Here is a 12,107-nt window from a genome sequence, read left to right as displayed (position 1 = left end):
CGGGGTTAAAAGCAAGAGTATCCCATATCATGCTTTTTCCCTGTCTTTTCCTTTGGCCTTGTTCTTACCTGCAAGACAAGGAGAAAGAGAGCAATCAGTCAGCACTTGGAATCAAGCTTCTAGTCAGGAACTGACTGCCTGGAACCCCTTACCTAATTACTTACCTGGCATTGCTCTCGAGTACTCATCTTCAACATCTAATGCTTCCAGAGAAGATATCACATCTGCCTGAGGAACAGATAGGGAAAATGAGAAGGATACAAGGAAGCATGTGGAGACAAGCGTAATAGAACACGTGCCGATACATCCACTACTTTGTCAACAGCAAAAGTATCCCATATCAGCAGGGTCGAACATACTCTAGATTTGATGGACTTGTTTTGACCCTCAAATTCTTCAGTCGGCCTTATACTCTGGAGGAAACCAGAAAACCCTCCAGCCCAGTTCAAGAATAAGCATGTGGAAAGTTACTTCTTCAAAAGAAAAAGTATCTCATATCATTCATTCTCCTTTTTCTTCTCTTTATCCTTCATGCTGCCTGCAAGATAGGGAGAATGAGAACAATCAGCCGGAACTCAAAATCAAACTTCTGATCTGGGACTGATTGCTTAGAGCTCTGATTACTTACCTTGTATGTCACCTCTTTCAGCAGATCCCCTAGCTCGGCGACTTGGGGGACTCCTACTACAGGGTTTGTATCACGCTTGACCAAGCTTGAAACTACAAGTAAGCTTCAAGTGAAATTGATACATTACCTTGTGCATCTCCACCAGTTAAAGATACCACCCCTGGATGGAGGAAGAGTACTTCCAAAGAGGATGCCACATCTACCTATGAGACAAATAAGGCAAGTGAAGACGATACCACACTTTGGTACTTAGAAGTTTCGTGATTACGAGATCATTCTCCCACAATATTTCCTAATGTCATTTGTACTAAATCATTCACTTGTACTCACTAAAGGAGAGCTTGAACCTATGTACTTGTGTAAACCCTTCACAATTAATGAGAACTCCTCTACTCCGTGGACGTAGCCAATCTGGATGAACCACGTACATCTTGTGTTTGCTTTCCTATCTTTATCCATTTACATACTTATCCACACTAATGACCGGAGCAATCTAGCGAAGATCACAAACGTAATACTTTATGTTGTACCAAAGTCCTCACGGATTTTGTGCATCAACAATCCTTAAGTCCTTACCTTTTTTGCGTTGGTAATGGATGAGTTTACAAAACATATTCAATATGATATTCCTTGGTGTATGCTTTTCGCAAACGATATAGTGTTGATAGATGAAACTCATGAGGGGTAAATGCGAAGCTTAACCTTTGGAGAGAAGTATTGGAATCTAAAGGTCTTCGCCTAAGCCGATCAAAGACAGAATATATGGAGTGCAAGTTCAGTGCAAATGGAGGCCAAAATGAGTTAGGGGTGAGGATCGAAGATCAGGAAATACCAAAGAGCAACCGTTTTCGCTACCTATGATCTATCTTGCAAAAGAACGGAGAATTAGATAGAGATCTCAACCATAGAATACAAGCTCGATGGATGAAGTGGAAGAGTGAATCCGGCGTGTTGTGTGACCGTCGTAGGCCACTAAAGCTCAAGGGAAAATTTTATAGGACGGAAATAAGGTCGGCGATGTTGTATGGCACAGAATGTTGGGCGGTGAAGCATCAACACGTACACAAAATGGGTTTAAACATGTGCAAAGAAGGCCTACTGACGCTCCGGTTCGAAGATGTAACTACGAGATAGAGGTTCAGGGTCGAAGGGGTAGAGGAAGACATAGGAAAACTTTGGAAGAGACCCTAAAAAAAGACTTAGAGTACTTGGATCTAACGGAGGACATGACAAAAAACCGAGCGCAATGGCGTTCTAGGATTCATATAGCCGACCCCACTTAGTGGGAAAATGCTTTGTTGTTGTTGTTGTTGATGTTGAGTTCAATATGAAATTTTTATAATTGGTTTATTGTGTAGTTTAATCTAAATTTCCTATCTTTAGTGTACCATATCAAAGTATTCGAATTTCGAAAATCAAAAATTACTTTTAATACCCAGTGTTCAAAATATCTACGAAATTATCAAAATTTTCATTGAAATATTTGAAAAATTAAGGTTTTGTTGTGGTCTATTTTATCTGACCAGATTAAAGGGTGGTCGGCCGTAAGGAGAATAGAGAGTGAGATGTGTTTGTAGAATTGTAGGGGAATGTGTGTGTTGTTATCTCTCCTACATTGTGCCTTTATTTATAGTAGTAAGGGAGAGAAGATATTCCTTCATCCCTAAGGAATACAAGACACAATGGAAAAGGATAACTAGAATAAAATCTAATCTAGGATTTACACAATCACACTTAAACTAGGAATGTTTACAACACTCCTCCTTGAGTGTGTAAATTCTCAAGGTAGATTTAGCATCATGCAGAAGTTGAGGAAGTCGACTCATCGGCACTGATTCTAAGGAACAACGCTTATTATCAATAAGGTAGGAACTTGAATAAGTAGTAAGTCTCACTAAAAAAACCCTAAGACTATGGTGAAAACCCGAGTAGGGACAAAATCCATATTCTAAGGAAAAATGCGTGAGAACTGTAAAGTCAAAAGAAACATGTACGAGGCGTCATCAGGCATATGACTAGCCCAACGTGGATGCCTCGTTAAAACCTAGTTAGGTAGCAAAAATCCAATGGGAAAAATGCTCGTAATCGTAAGGAAAAAGAGTACATTAAGATCAAGCAAGTATCTTCAGATACTCCCCCTAAGTTTGACACAGTTCCAAAGAGAAATAGCAAAGTTACAACTCAAAGTTTACGCATACCAATTCCTTGAACAAGCTTCTGAAATGTCGTCTTCGGGCAATGATTTGGTGAAGAGGTCAGCCAGATTGTCTTGTGAATGGATTTGCGTGACTTCAATCTTCTGATGCTCTTGTTGTTGATGTGAAAAGAAAAACTTTGGCTCAATGTGCTTGGTGTTGTCTCCTTTGATGTAACCATTATTGAGATGTTCAATGCAAGCTGCGTTGTCCTCAAAGATCGTCGTTGGGACATTAACGACGGGATAAAGATTGCAGGAGCTTCGAATATGGCCTACTACTGCTCTCAACCAAAAGCATTCCCAAGTTGCTTCATGTAAGGTAAGAATTTCAGCATGGTTAGACGAAGTGGCAACTAAGGTCTGTTTAGTTGACCTCCAAGAGATTGTGATGCCTCCAACGGTAAAGACATAACCCGTTTGAGAATGCGCCTTATGCGAATCAGATAAGTATCCTGCATCGGCATAACCAACAAGGCGAGAATCAACTTGAGGACCATAGGGTGCGGCATCACTCGAAGATTCGTAAGGATAGAACAAGCCAAAATCCCTAGTACCCTTAAGGTAGCGGAAGATGTTTTTCATGCCAGTTTAGTGTCTGCATGTAGGTGCATTACTGTATCTTGCCAAAAGATTAACAACGAAAGAGATGTGGGGTCTAGTGCATTAAGCTAAGTACAATTAAGCGCCTATTGCACTTAGAAAAGGAACTTCAAGCTCCAAAATCTCTTCATCATCCTCCTTCGGACGGAAAGGATCTTCGATTGATGTACTAGGATTCCATCTGAACAATGCTCTATCTTGAGACCGAGACAGTATCGAGTCTTACCTAGATCTTTCATCTCAAATTCTGACTTCAGGTGCGCGGCAGTTCTCGCAAGCTCTTCAGAAGTTTCGATAAGATTCATGTCATCTACATACATTGCAACAATCGCAAATCCGGAATGTGACTTCTTAATGAACACACAAGGGCACAGTTCGTTGTTCACATATCCCCGACTAGTCAAATACTCACTCAGACGGTTATATGATGTGGTAGAAAATAACACACAAATTAAACCCTATAAATTATGTAATCGTAGTATGAGTAAGTAGGGATCGTTCTATTCCGAGGATTAGAATAGATACTAATCAACAAAAATTAAACTTAAAACTAAAAACTATGCTAGACTAACACAAAATAAAAACTGAGGGGGTTTTTGGACGAATTTTAACAAAAATAAAGTAAATAGCAGCAAACAAATTGAGTTGTAAAGAGAATGTGGGTGAAAAGCTAGCTAGCTAGAGGATTCTTCTCCACACATGAAACATATGCACATAAATCGATTTTCAGTTATATAAACCATGAATGACAATGCCCCAAATTAATTGTGAACAGCATTAATTAACTCTCAAATTTTCCTAAGTTCATTGAATTGGACTCATCGACGCAACCAAATTATCCTTCTCAAGTTCCCTAACTATGAAAAGCATGATAGAGACACATATCAAAGGTCATTAAGTTCTGTGAAAATCATAAGCATTGACAAAGCATTCGTAAATATCAAAAGCATGATACTCCTGCCATGGATTTACTTAACTCAGTCATGACTAGTGACTTTTACTACTTGTAAATATAAGTTCATAATGATTAGGTGAAATTCCCTTATATTCTAGCATCAAATCCCTGCATGCAAACTAACTATGCATCCTTAATAAACATACAAGAATAAGTTCTCTATAAACCAGACAAGTAAATTGCATTCATGTTTTACGAAACAATAACTGGATGCAATCAATTTATATAAAACATATGATCATGGCTTCGAATTCACCTCTAGCTAAAAAGAAACTTAGCTACACATGTTCATCATAATTGAAAAGCAATCTAAAATAAACATTGAAACTAAACAAGGATAGAAAGAACTTTGAAAATCTCCAATGGTTAAATGCAATATGCGGCACACTCCTTCTTCTCTAATCCTTGCAGGTTGCGGCACAAACTTTGAATAAGGCATGCGGCACAAGTCTTCTCCCCCCAATTGTTGCGGTAGAAATACATATATATAGGGTAAGGTTCGGCAGAAACCAAGGAGAAAAAGGATTAGGGTGTTTGAATGCATTAGAACTCCTATAATCATATGGGAAGTATTTAGAATAGGATAAGGACTCATTTTGCAGCTGGAGATAATATGAGATAATGTTGGATAAAGTAGGATAATGTTTGGATAAGGTAAACTGGATAAGATAAGATAAGTCTAGATAAGATAATATAAGTTTGGATAAGGTTGGATAAGATTATATCTTTCCTTGTCTTCCAAGCTTCCAAATTTCATTCCTCCATATTTTAGCACATAGTTAGCACATGTTAAACACCAAAAGCGTCCAACCCTATTGCTCCACACGCATGTTATCCAATCCAAGTCCAAAACTGCTCCACATTGCTCCATTTAGCCATTTATTGTCATCTTTACCAATTAGACATACAATAATACGAAAATAACATAAATTACCAAAATAAATGGAAATTAACTAAGAAAATGCAAGGAAATAAGATAACAAAGTCGCATAAATATGCTCCTATCATTATACCACATTCTTTGGATTGTTTCAAACTGTAAAGTGAATGCCTCAGCTGAATTGAGAGCGTGTTCCGGGGTTTGGAAATATTTGAACCAGTCAATGTAAGTCCTTCGGGAACTTTCATATAAATTTCCATATCAAGATCCCCATAAAGATACGCGGTTACTACGTCCATCAGCTGCATATCCAGTTTTTCAAAAATTACCAAACTGATAAGGTAGTGGAAAGTAATCACATCAATAACGGGTGAGTAAGTTTCGTCATAGTCAATCCCGGTGTGTTATGAGAAGCCTTGTGCAACAAGATGAGCTTTGTAACGTAAAATTTCGTTCTTCTTATTACGCTTCCGAACGAAAACCCACTTGTAGCCAACGAGCTTCACATGTGGAGGAGTAAAAGCTACAGGTCCAAACATCTTATGTTTCGCAAGCGAATCAAGTTCAACTTGGATTGCTTGTTTCCAGTTTGACCAATCAGTTCTACGTCGACATTCAGCAATGGAACGCGGTTCAATGTCATCGCTAAACATGATATCAGTAACTACTGTATATGTTAATGCATCGTCGACAATCATCTCATTTCTATGCCACACATCATCTAAGCTAGCATAATAGACTGAAATCTCACGATTCTCGGGAGAAGGATTCTTCTCTTCAAGAACGCTTCCATAATCTAGATTTTCCTTATGAGTTAGATAAAATGAGTAAGCGATAGTCGGATTCACGATAAACTTTTTAGGACCTTGTGCTGTGGTTTTTCTTTTCCGGGGGTGTGAATCCTTTGAACTAAGGGGTCTACCACGCTTTTATGTAGGGGCAGATGATTGGTGAGCCATTAATGTACATGGATTACCAGAATTGGCGTCCCGGGCCTTCAGGAGGGCAGTTCGTCATACATTTGGTACATCCATCTTTGCATGCGTATTCGAAACTGGAATATGTGATCTTGTCACACGCGCTGGATCGGTGAAAGCATCTGGCATGCTCTGAGCTATACTCTGGAGATCTAATATGCGATGCAATTCAGTTTCAGATTGAGCGGTGCGGGGATCTAAATGAGACAAAGTGGGAGTCGTCCACGATAATTCGCGTTGTTTTTCAGGAACGCTGACGTTCTTATCTCTCCCTAACGAGGGGAGGAATATCTCATAGAAGTGACAATCCACGAAACAAGTGGTAAACAGATCCTCTGTCAAAGGTTCTAAGTAACGAATAATCGAATGAGAATCATATTCGACATAGATTCTCATTGATCGCTCAGGCCCCATTTTTGTACGTAAGGGCGGGCGAGATTGGCACATATACCGCACAACCAAAAATGCACAGATGCGATATGTTGGGTTCGTATATGGTAACCAACTAAAGAGCACTAAATGGTTGTATCACAACAGGCCTCAGGAAGACCAACTTTGTTGAGTGCAATATTGCATAGCCCCAAGCAGCGATCAAGAGCTTGGTACGTATGACCAATGATCAAGCAATCATTTGTAAGCACTTAATGAAAGCCTCTGCCAGGCCGTTCTGGGTGTGAACATAGGGTACAAAATGTTCAAAAAATTCAACCCCAATCGACATGCAATAGTCATCAAAAGTTTTAGATGTGAATTCTCCAGCATTATCCGATTGAATATATTTGATCGGATAATCAGGGTGGTGAGCCCTAAGCTTGATAACCTGAGCCAATAGTTTGGAGAATGCAGCGTTCCTTGTGGACAAAAAGCACACGTGTGACCAATGTGTGGAAGCGCCAACCAAAATCATAAATTATCTAAATGGTCTGCAGGGTGGGTAAATCGGTCCACAAATGTCCCCTTGAATCCGTTGTAGAAAAATGGGAAGATTCGAATGAATCTTGTCATAAGAAGGCTTAGTAATAAGCTTTCCCATGGAACATGTTTGGCATGCGATTCCTTGGATCGAACCTAAACTTCGGGTTAGTGGATGCCCGTATGAAGATTTGAGGATACGGCGCATCGCTATTTGTCCATGATGTCCCAAACGATCATGCCAAAGTGTAATTTCGTGCGCGGTCCCAGTAATAGGGTCGGCCACATAGTGGCATTCAATGGGGCATATGGTCGTAGTATACAAACCACTCGAGGTACGCTCCATCTTCTCTAGAATACGCTTTTGGCCATATTCGTAGGAAGTTATGCACAGAAATTCAACTCCGTTTTCTACGTGGGTTTTAGCATGGTAATTGTTATCTATAATGTCCTTGAAACCCAACAACGTTCTTCCGAAATGTGAAGAAGATAGTGCCTCAGAAATGGTCAAGATTGTACCATTAGACAGCATTATACGGGCTTTACCGTATCCTTCTATCAGGTTGGATGGGCCTGAGAAGGTTGTCAGAGATGCATTCTTAGGTATGAAGTTAGTGAAATATATGCGTTCACGCAAAACTGTGTTCGTGGTTGCGTTATCTGATAGACAACTAACTTTCCCACTAGTCATACCTAGAATGAAAATTAATTTTGAATCGGTCACATGCATAAAAGTTCACAAAAACAAATATCAATTCAAAATAATTTCGTTTATTCAAGAATAGTAATTCATTAAAACTTAATATCCAAAAAACATATCACCAACAAATAATCCAAACATAAAGGAAAATTGTTCAAAAATCAACCAAAAAACAAGGGGGGTTCAGCCACTAGGTGGAATTCTGCCCCAATTGTCTTATTTCAACTAAAAAGTAAGTCTATGTCCAAGCTTCTAATCTTCCATAAGGGTGGTATCCTCTTGAAAGTCAGAACCCTCCATCTTTGTAGTCTCCTTTGTCCACTTGCTTGAAGTTTGATTCAAACTTCTTACGACGAGAATGATATTCATCTACAACTTTCTTGGGAGCTCGGCAAACACAGGACCAATGGTCCTTTGAACCACAACGATATCACATATCTGCATCCATGGTTTCAGGCAAGGAAGAAAATATCGGTAATATCGGAAATATCGGTGTCCGAAAACACAGAAATATCGATGGAAATATCGGGATAATATCAATATCGATAAAAATTACATGGAAACCACGGAAATTGTAAGAAAAACTTGGAAATTTTTATTGAAACTTTACAGGATGTTTATTTAGTCAATTATCTATTAATTTATCATAAAAAATTGGAAGGAAATGCATTGCATGATGGATTTAACTGATTTAAGTTGATTATATAGCGAGCTGGCAAACATTGTGAGTGTAGAAAATATATAATAATTAATGAAAGAAGTTTAAACACACCATAATTGTTTATATATAATGAATTAGTACAATATTTTACACTTTATACATTGCATGGTAAGATACATGAGTGACTAAGTACCACATAGAGTTCCTATGAGGTTCAAAATTTTCACTATCTTCATCATCACTATGTGTAGAGTAAGTGTATTGTGAAGAGTAGTCAGCAACCATAGCAATGGCTTTCAAGAACCGAAACCCAAAAGTCAATAGGAAACCGAATACTTCGGTATTTTTTGGGATTTCAGGATTACCAAACAAATGGGATTTGGAAACCAATCCCATATCGAAAATTTCGGTATTTTCGGGATGGTTTTGGTTTGGGACTTTTTTGGTTTGGTTTGGGATTTTCGGGAATTTTTTCCAACCATACATGTAAGTGACCAAATAAAAAATAGAAAAATTAAAAACCACATGCCATTGACTAAGTAATTAATTGACACAATTTAAAATATAATACCACAAAAAATTTGGAATATGTGCAAATTTGTTTCTTGCAAAAAGAATTCAAAACAAAACCATATATATAAATAGTTTAGCATGTTTTCATAAAAACGTAAGTGGTATGGTGGTCAAGTCGCTGAAGGAGTTAGATGGGAGGGGTTCGAACCCCTTTATGTGCATGTTTGAGACTTTTCAGAATTTTTCAAATATTTTTAGGTTCATCTCGCGATAATATCCATAATATCGCGATAATATCGATATTATCGCGATATATTAACGAAAATTAAAGGAATACTCACGAAATATCGTGATATGAAAAAAACGATAATATTGGCGTGCTTTGCCCTTATTCTTGAAGTTTGGGGCCTTGGGAGCGAGGTTTGGGCACTTCGGGGCCTTGTTTCCTACCTTAGATGGGTCTTGACTCTGTTAACCTTGGTGGGATGGCTTCTGGCCGCCCCTACCACACCTCTTTTGGCGTTTTGGGCATTGGTTGGTGCTATAATGTGCTTCAGGCACAACAGTCGCCCCAATAGGTCGAGCTTGATGATTCTTCATTAACAGCTGGTTCTGCTTTTCAGCGAGAAGTAAAACAGAGATCAAATCCGAGAACTTAGTGAACTTATGAGCTCTATATTGTTGTTGCAGGACAATATTAGAAGCAGAGAAGGTCGAATAAGTCTTCTCCAAAAGATACTCTTTAGTTAAAGTTTCGTTGCAAAACTTGAGAAGTGATCGGATTCAACAAACTTCAGAATTATATTCATTCATAGACTTAAAGTCTTTGAAGCGCAAGTGTTGCCAGTTGTGTCTTGCTTCAAGCAAGAATATGTCATTTTGGTGATCAAAATGATCAGCCAAAGTGACCCATAGTGCATATGGATCCTCCTCAGCAAAATACTCAGTTTGCAGAGTGTCATAGATATGTCTTCGGATGAAGATCATAGCATTGGCTTTTTCAGCTTCGCTAATAGGCTCGTCCATCGCTTCTTCAATGGTAGGACACAAGTTCTTTGCAGTGAGGTGGAGCTTCACATCTTGAACCCACTTGAGGTAGTTCATTCCAAAGACCTCTAAAGCGGTGAAGTCGAGTTTGTCCAAATTTGACATGTTCCTATCACAAAATAGATGGACAAGATGTGGTTAGTGTAATGGAGAAAAATCAAGTAGAACATACAAGTTCTAATAGACATGTATTGGTTTAATTTGCATGAAAAAACTTCGAGTTTTAATTGGTGATGTTTTTAAATGAAAACTTCAGGTTTTCAAACAAGACATGTTTGTAAGAAACTTCAAGTTTCGAAATAATTATGAACTTCAGGTTTATATATTCCTGCAGGCAAACACAAATATATACAAAAAAATATGCAACAAGAATATGCAAAGTAGAATCTTTTAGGTCTACAATTATAATTGAATTTTAATTATTTGGACTTCGGGCCAAATTAAAGTGTGGGTGAAAAAATATATAACTCATTGGGCTTAAAATAATTAGACAAATAAAGCTCGGGGCCCAAAATAAGCTCACGAGTGGCTATATAAAAATTGGTCCGTGCGTCCCAGGTCCAAAAGTATAGGCTGGGGTGTCTCAGGTGAGCTGCAGGCTCATGGGGAGAAGGGAACAAAATAGGCCGCATCAGGCTAGCCCTAAAAAAAAAAAAAAAAGGTTTCACACAGGCTGCTCCAGGCGAGCCCAAATTTCCTTTTTTTTTTTCACGGCCGGAGGAAAAAAATAATTGGGTTGGAAATTGTTATGGGCTGTAGCATGCAAGCTCAAAAGGGGTTTTTGGTTTGAGAGTGGTTCGAGACCAATCAAAGCCCAAAGGGCTATGCTTTTTTTTACCCAAAAAAGAAAGCAACAGCCCAGCGTGTGCTGGGTGTACGTTGCTGGGGAAGAACGCCAGGTTTGGTCGACAGCGACGCGTCAGGCGGCGTTCCAAGGTCGGGCAAGCCACGGTTCGTTGAAGAACCAGGTGTTTGTCAACGGAGAAGAGATCTCAACGTCGAGGGGAAGAAGAACCAAATGAATTCAATTGAATTCGAGCGAAAAAACCCATGCAATTCTTCTGTAATTTCGAGAAATCGTTGGCAAGAACGATGGGGGTTGTCCAAATTGCACAACTGCAGGTCGTGTTTCGTAGGAAAAATCAACGTGGGAGACTTAGGCTTCAAGGCGTGGGTCGGGACGGTGGTGCATCAGACGCACCGTTTCGATTCAAGGCTCGCGGCCTGGGGTCGATGTTGGGTTGGGCTGGGTCTGCACGGTGTGGCCCATCACCATGGATGGGATAATGTAGGGCTTGGGTTCGAAAGAACCCAGGTTTCCCGAATGCAAATTTTTTTTCTTTCAATTATATGCATACTCAAAACAATAATATGTTAATTTAATTCAATGTGATGCATATACAAATATATTTGATTCAATTCATGGCAAATATCAAATTCACATAATTTAATAATTGTGAATATAATGCATACATAATTTATGTAGAATCTAAAATTCGAAAAATGTAAAGTTGGGTCATGTATTATGGTGAATGTTCATGCTATCAGGGTTGCAAAAATATCGAGATAAAAACCATTGTTGTGAAAGAACCTGATTACATGATGATATAAATGAACAGGTTTGATGCAGAAAATTTCTTTAATGTCAAATGCCTAAGCACAGCGGTAGGAGCGTGCTGATAACGTGTTGTGGTCTTTTATCTGACAAGTTTAAAGGGTGGCCGGCGACAAAGAGAAGAGAGAGAGATATATGTTTGTAGAATTGTAGGGGAATGTGTGTGTTGTTATCCCTCATACATTGTGCCTTTATTTATAGTAGTAAAGAAGAGAAGATATTCCTTCATTCCCAAGGAATACAAGATACAATAATAATGGATAACTAGAATCAAATCTAATATAGAATTTACACAATCACACTTAAACTAAGAATGTTTACAACAAGCTTGATATGGGAAAGAGAGGTTAAAATGCAAACTTCACCCCTCGTATCGGTGAGATATTAAAAAATCAATATCAAAATATTTATCAATTCATTAA

The sequence above is a fragment of the Malus sylvestris genome, chromosome 10 (genome assembly GCF_916048215.2).
Source record: "Malus sylvestris chromosome 10, drMalSylv7.2, whole genome shotgun sequence".
NCBI classification, from domain to species: Eukaryota; Viridiplantae; Streptophyta; class Magnoliopsida; order Rosales; family Rosaceae; genus Malus; species Malus sylvestris.
Note: the sequence above shows the minus strand (reverse complement) of the source record.